Below are 8,186 nucleotides of genomic sequence, written 5' to 3' on the forward strand. Positions count from 1 at the left end.
TTTCCAGAAAACTTAAATGGGAACGTTGGGAATAGTCGTTACTTTTAGAACATCCTAGATATTCCTCATGCTGTTATTTTAAAATAATAAGAAATAAATCATTGTGGAAATTTCCGTTGTATCATAATTCCCCTCCTAATAATTATATTTCCCCCCTTTTTCACTAAAAAAATCTAACAACCTTAGCTGGTACTAGTCAACACCGAAACGCCACCATTGACTTAGAGTGGATCGCCACTTCGAGTCAGCCATCATAGCTCCTGGAAACCACTAATTTGTGGAAAATTTAGTTTTAATTTCAAACATCCTGATTGAAAGGTATACATAGAAATATATGTTCGAAGCACGGACTTTATAACCGTTAATGGTTTAGAAGGGGAGTTTGTGTTCCGCACGCAGGTAGTATCTGTAACAACCGCAAGATGGCTGTAGTGTATTGAAAAGAATGCACGATATTTTGTTATTGTTGTCCAGTAGGACGAATAGAAGGGGAAGTTGTTTGAATGGAGTGGGGTGGTTGTTGGGTTTGGGAGGAGGATATGGGAGTTGGTGAGCTGGTTTGATTTCGTAAATTTTAAAAAATGTCATCAATGTAAAACGGAAAGCAATATTGACATTATTATTCCATTAGTGTGTATGTGTGGTTTAGCTGTTCGCACTAAGAGAAAAAATTATAATGACGTGTTTGTTACTTTGAACTATGTAAGTAAATTTCATGGTATTCAATATAAATTTTCCCTTTAATTTTAAACTCAACCGTAGTTGTGTTTTTTGTGCAGTTTGTACCAAAATATATATTTGACACTGTTAAAAATAAGCTTTTAGTAAAACTTGTTAGTTATTTTATCACATTAATTATAGTTAGTTATTTTAACAAATGAATTATCTTACGAGGTTCATGCATGAAATTCAAATCATGTTTGTGTAACTCTTCAATATATAAATAGCCCTATTCCTCATCTCTTTATTTTATATATATTTTGTAATGATTATGATGATATTTCCTTTTATATATATATTAATGTTACTTCCGTATTTAAGTGCATTGAACTTCAGTTCCCTTAAATATGAGTACGATACAGTTCGTTCGGAGAAACTGGAATACTGTTTGTCTAGAATGTAGTTTCAGTCTAATTCTGCAATACTTGTTTACAATTCTCTTTCATTTTTGAAAATAAGGTGCACGTTGAGAATAGAGACCCACGTAGACAACTTTACTTACATGCATATGTGATAAAATGTATAGTTAGTACATTGGACACTGGTATTTTTAGGCCACATCATATTCCTAGGTGCAGGTTAATATTAGGAGGGCATATTCGTTGTGACTACAGTGAAGCACTTTCTGGGAAAAATAGACGCAAGCAGCCGAAAATCTACTATCTATGATGCCACAATAATCGCGTATAGATTTATAGAATACATGTAAAGTGATATTTCACGATAAATGACTATTCATACGAAAAGCACGCACGGACCTATACTAAGCGGTGTCTTCAAACTAGCGTTACATCTATTCCGATTCAGCCCAGAGCAAAGCTGGTGAACCAGCGTAGTGATGCGTTCATATGACCCCCTGTTAGGTAATCAGTACAGGATTATGTCTGTAATGTCAAATACGAAAACCGCTACAAACTGGATTTCAAGTAAAATCGCATTTTGTAAATTGTATTTGTATGTTTGCAATTTACCGTTACATGTTTCCACCTTGGATAACTTTCTTTAACATTACTCTTGACTTTTAATCAACACACTGTGCTTTGCAAAATGTAGTGACATACTGCTGTAACAGAAACATAGTTTATTAAAATATATGTGTTTGCTTTGCTCAGATAATATAGGCCTACGTAGCTTGAGAATTAGAATGCTCATTGCTCAAATGTATTTTTTGATACCCTCTGGATTCCCCTGTGTTAACGCACAGATCTCAAAATCAACTGGGAAATACTAAGGGGTGTACTGAATGTATGTACAAAATTTCAAGCTTCTATCTTGAGTAGTGAGGGTGAGGAAATTATTTAACAATGAGCTGAGAACATCCCCACGATGACCCGGATGTAATATAAAAATTTTCTCAGACATCCCTATTTATCCTAGGATCATGATTTGTACATTATTCTCTTCAGAATAAAACAAATTTTCAAACTTGTCCCTTCAAATGTCTCCATCATGTATCTGGGACGGGTAAATCACGAAAAATGAATTTTCTGTTAAAAATATCTTTTTTTTAAAAATAATACCTCTGTGGACCCCTGCCCCTGTTTTAAGGCAGAGATCTGAAACAAATCTGAAAAATACTGAGGGGTGCACTGAGTACATGTGCAAAATTTCAATCTTGTAGGTGCAAAAGTAAGCCCGCGAAAAATTATATTCCTCAAATACCCCAGATTTCCGTATAAAACAGGATCTCAGATACAGTTTCCTGCGACATCCCTATTTATCTTAGGAGCATACTACGTACATCATTTTCTTCAGAATAGAACAGCCTTTGAAATGGTACCATTCATATGTCTCCATCTGAGACGGGAAAATCACGAAAAAAGCTGTTTTTGTTAAAAAAAAATATACATATATTTTTTAATAACATTTTTGCCTCTCTGGACCCCGCTGTTTCCACAGAGATCTGAAAGCATCTGAAAATTATTAAGGAGTGCACTGAACGAGTGTGCAAAATTTCAGTCTTCTGAATGCAAAATATAACCCGCAAAATGCCAAATAATAATAATAATAATACGCATAACAAAAAAAATCATTTTTTTTAAATTTGACGTCATCACACACTATGCCTCAACGCAGAAAGTATATGTAACATGTTCTAGAATGCCTCCAGTCTTGAAGAAAACGAAGTAAAAAGCCTTATTGGTACTTTTTTAATCGAATAATGAAGATTCTACCCTATCACCTAAAAATATAATATAATTTAAATAGAATAATTTAATTGTATAATTTAAAAGATTAAGCATTAAGGAAAAAGTACAGCAACATTTATCAAAGTGACACTTTTTTTTTTTTTTTTTTTTACAAAATTTACTTATATTTGCCAGGGGCCTATTTTTAAAAACTCAGAACTAGCTTGCAGCATGAAATACATGAATGTCGCCTAAAGTTATAAAACAAAAAACAAAAATGGAGAGAGGATAGGACCCCTCTAAATACACCCTATTATCTAGGAACAAACAAACAGACACGCACAAAAAAGAATTTTCGTCTTAAATATCGATAGTGATTTCCCCGTTGGAATAGTTAACGATCTTAAAACCCAAACCCAATGTTACGAAAAGAAGAAAACAGGATTGCTCCGTTACCTGTTCAAAACGGGATCTTCCCTAATCATCCTCTGCATGACATTTGTTTTCATACTATACTGTACATTTCAGTCTCATTGTATTATGATTATTAATTTCCATAATCGAAATAACAAAACAGAAACAGGATTTTACTTATTTTCACTTTAAATTAATTTATTTCGGAATTCGATTTAAATCAACGATTTTTATTTAAAAAATCAAGTGATTTAAATCTTGATTTAAATCGTGATTTAAATCAAACTGATTTAAATCAATCCACCCTGCTTTAAACGCACTTCCTGAACAGGCCTTACAGGATGCCTTTGCAGATCGGAAACCCGCTAGCAAAGATGTATCGACGCAGGAGGACAATATTTTGAAAAAAATTTAATGAAGAGGTATTATTATTATTATTATGAAATAAATGCTTTCTTATACTTGTAGACTTGGTGGCATTACTTTTGGGCAGGCCTTGTATTGCACGAAATGTTGGATATTACTCTGCTTGTAATGTCAAAATTTTCTGTTAAGTTTACTGCTTCATAGCGAAGATGAATATTTTGCAATTGGGCTTGCGCTTATTAACATCACTGGGGCTCTGCCCTCCCCATTGGTCTGGTGGCTAGCGCGTGTTTTTTCGGTGCACGTAATTCCGGGTTCGATTCTCGGTGGGAGAACGCAAAAATGTTATTTCACAATCATTCACTCTCATTAATCATCCATATCCTCTGGCCTAAAGGAACTAAAAGACATTAAAGTAACAAGTTTTATTTCATTTTTCTCACTCATGCTCTGGCTTGTTATCTACTTATAGACTCGTGATCACACTGGCACGCACTCAGTTACTGAGCTTGAGCTGAGCTCACGAGCTTGGACGTTTCTGCTTCCGGAAAACTTTAAAGCTTATATGTCGCTTTGTCTTCAAACATTACTCTTTCTATTTCACTATCTAAATTTGCATTTGCTTATTGAATGTAATTTGTCCCTCATTATCGCAATACTGAGCTGGAAGTTTTCCTGTGAAGATCAAAAATTCTTCCAATGTTCATCTATTGTTTTCTTCAGGATGGTTTAACACTATCTCCTGGCCTTATTTAGCAAATTCCAGCTTCCTGTCTGTTTAGTACATGTGTATCATGTTATATATATATAAAATATAAGAGGTAGGTATTCAAGATGCGTGGTAAATAAATCCTTAAGATGAATACAACATTTATGGGTATTGTTCGGTGGAATTACTACAAAGTTAACGAGCTCGTCTATTTGCATTACTAAGTTATCCCTCGTCCTGCTCGTCTTAGGATCGAAAACTTTAAAGCTTATATCGAATTACGTAGCTGGCTAATCACATACTTAAGTATGGTACTTCAGTGATGATAAATCAGTTATAACAAACTATGGATGCAGAAAGAAATAATGAAAAAAAATTCCACTTCATCCACATATCCTTAGTAGAAAAGTACCTATAGCAATGTAAGAATTTTTAAAAAATCGTCCATAAAATGTGGCATTATTTATGTATAAATAGAAAGAGAAATTAAATTGAAATAATTGTATGTAAAAATATTCTCTATAGAGAGATTTCCGTTACTTGTTTGATTATTGGATCCGTAGATTCTTATAATTAATTTGTCACCACTGAAGAGCCATACTAAAGTACGTGATTAGCTAACTATATAACATGATTTACACTTTATATAAAACAATGAAGAAAAACAATTTATAAATTGGCTTGAAACTTCTGAACTTCTGAAGAATTTTTGGTCTTCACAGAAGCACCTCCTGGTCTGTATTGTGGTGATAATAAAGGTTTGTTCTTTACGTTCATTTAGTAATTATTGTCTCTCAGCAGCACGTATGGGACATTTGGACTTTACTGAGCATGTAATTCTATATTGTTCTGTTTTTTAAGTTCGTGTGGCTAAATACATTTGTACGAATAACTTTTACATGATCTAATGACTATGTAATGAATTCTAGTTTTTTTAATTTCCCTTTCTCTTCTTCATTTAGGAGTGATGACAAATCTGGACCGATCTATTAAGCTATTGAAATGTGGGAGATAGCTAGTAGTTCACGTAGAAAGAATTAGATGTTGATTTTTTTTTATAGTAGTGCGTGGAAGAGTTAGATCTGATTGCGATTAGATTCCGAACGACAATACGTGGACTTGTATCAGACTTTAAAAATGGGTGAGTACCAAAATTTATTTATTTATATCTCTTGTGGAAGGTTTTCTTAAGTTTCCCTGTCATCTTTAATCAATACTTAATTGCGTTTAAAATGCAGGTACTCCTTAGTGTTCTGTATAGATTTCTTACGTTTTAGACTTCCCAACTGTGCTAAGCGAAAGTATCAGGAGTCTTATAAAACGGCTATAACTGTCTGTAAATATGTATCAGAGCAAAAATGATAAAAGATATCGAAAGGTGGCTTTTTGGAATCGATTCAGCATCCTAGAAATAGATCCCGTTTCATCTGTTAACCCTTTATGCAAACCGGGAGTGGTAAAAAGTATCCAATTCAGGTTTTAGCGTTGGTTGCTATAGAACAAAAACAATAACAACGACAGATGGCTCTTTAGAGTCGATTCATCATCTAAGTCGATTTATACTATCATTACCCACATCTTTAAACTAAAACCGAAAGTAATAGAAATTTACTACTATGGATTTCCAAAGAACAAAATACGATAAGAGCTGGCGAGAAGCAGTTTTCTGTAATCGATTAAGCGTTTGAAGAATAGGCTCCATCTCCCGACTAGTGCAACCGGAAGTTGTAGAAATTTACCACTTTCGGTTTCAATATGAATCTTCACCTGGCGAAAACGTTAAGAGATAGCAAGAAATGATTTTTATATGTGACTTTCTGTCACTGAGATGTGCTACGATCAGTTTTAGTGTTGAGTTAGCATACTTTAGAAGTCTACCATAGTCCCACCGAATGAAACGGACCTCCCTTATTTATATTTCTAAACTATATTATGCATAATTATGGTAGATCTTAAAGAAGGGTTATGTCCATTTGTCGATAGATATCGGAAGATAAACAATTGAAGATCTCGAGATTTTTTTTCCTTTTTCTTTGTGACGTGTATTCAGCGTCTCAAAAAAGAGTTTCATCTTCAACCTCAGTTCGATTGTTCATTGTAATTTTGGTGTTTAAAATGATAACTGACTATCTCGAAACTTATATATACCCTTCTTGTCATTGCTTTTGCTTATTGTAAGTCACATTCAAGAGTACACACCTCTGCTTTTTTCCCTCTCAGTGATCTTTAAATAGTCTGACCAACGGAATAAAGTGCATCAAGTCTTCCGTTCGAATCCTCTAGCGGTAAAACAAATTATTTTCGTATGTTCATATAGGACTTACTTTTTTTTTCCTCAAGAATTCTGTCTGCAATACAGTCTGCAATTGACTAACCTGGACAACTTGTATATTTGATTCAGAAAGTAATGATAATACCAGAAATTACTTAAATGTGGGGTTTGATAGTAGCCATTGCTGTGTCTTCAAGTGACACCGTCGTAAGTAGTTCTGAGTAGTAATAGAAGGAGCAGGTGGTAGTGGTAGCCAATATGTATGTATTGTTTAAAATAGTTAATAACATGTAAATCTCAAAAAAAATCCGTGAGCAAAATCGTTTAAATATTTGAGCACGGACATGAGTTAGCATGTCCGGATAGAGTTTGTTTCAATAAAACAATTTGAACATTTATTTTATTATATTATGTCATATTAATGATTATTTGGTGAAATTTAATACTCTTTTCGCATCGTGGCTATATAGTACGGAACGTACTGCGTAGAGAGGATTTTGAACTCGGGACATGCACAGAAAGTAGCTTCTTATTCATTCGGCCACGAAGGACCATTCTAATTAATAACAACATTTATAACTACCATTGAATACTTACCCCTTCCTATTCAGTTATCTCGTGGCTATATTGGTAGCTTGATACCTGGGTTGATTCTACTTGGAATCTCTTGTGGTTTGAATTTCACGGTGTACTGTAAGGTGCACGTCTAATATATACATCGGTGTTGAGAGGAACGGTAAACCTCAAAATAACCTACCAATCATCCCCTTTCTGTTTAATAATAACAATCTTGATAACAAAATAACCAGACTTCATGATCTTGATAACAAAATAACCACACTTCATGTTGCTGTGTGGTTAGCGTACGCATCTTCGGTGGAAAAGACTTGATTTCGATCCCTTGCGGGAGCTTAGGTGGTTCAGATCGCACCTTAAGCTGGAGGCCCACATCTTATATACCGTCAGTTCTCAAAGGGGCGTTAAAGTTGAAACCAATGAGCCAAATCCACAAGGAAGAGTATGCAATGCTTCTAGTTTCTTATATGAATCTGAAATTAGTTACAGTATACAGGGTGCTCACAAAGTTTCCTTAGAACTTGGCACATTTAATTAGGTTACCCTATATGAGATAGATAAATGTGATTGATCACATACGGACATGAAACTTTTTTCTTTTACCTTAATTGGAAAACCTCTTTATACACCATTTTATGCGCGTAGCATGCTGTATGGAACTCCATTTTCAACATGTACGCTACATCATACCTAAGTAATTCTCGAAATGGGATTGTCGATTGTTGATTTCACATCATCAGTCATGTTTTTTTGTGTGCAATATCCTTCACATATCTTTATACAAATCCATAAGCTTGACTTACAGAGAACCGTGTGGCCATGTAGTTAGACCATCATGTCCTGTATCTTCCAGGAGGTTGTGTTTAATACTGTCCAAATGTGCGTCTTGAGTGTGTGGAGCAAAAAGACCGAATTTGTCTTCTCAGTGTGATGACACACAAGGTATTGAAATTTTACGTGTGGGTGAAATTCCTACGCAAACTATCCAGGAAAACATCTG

The 8,186-nt window shown here is 34.4% G+C and overlaps 1 long non-coding RNA gene across 1 annotated transcript; it reads left to right on the top strand.

The window, feature by feature from the left end:
• The first annotated feature begins 252 nt into the window (after positions 1–252).
• Positions 253–5,481, top strand: LOC145678050 (uncharacterized). Its single transcript, XR_014130185.1, has 2 exons — positions 253–702; positions 5,301–5,481. It is a non-coding gene; the product is annotated as an uncharacterized LOC145678050 (long non-coding RNA).
• Positions 5,482–8,186: the final 2,705 nt, after the last annotated feature.

Source organism: Thermobia domestica, unplaced genomic scaffold, assembly GCF_964235325.1.
Source record: "Thermobia domestica unplaced genomic scaffold, izTheDome1.hap1.1 HAP1_SCAFFOLD_1770, whole genome shotgun sequence".
NCBI classification, from domain to species: domain Eukaryota; kingdom Metazoa; phylum Arthropoda; class Insecta; order Zygentoma; family Lepismatidae; genus Thermobia; species Thermobia domestica.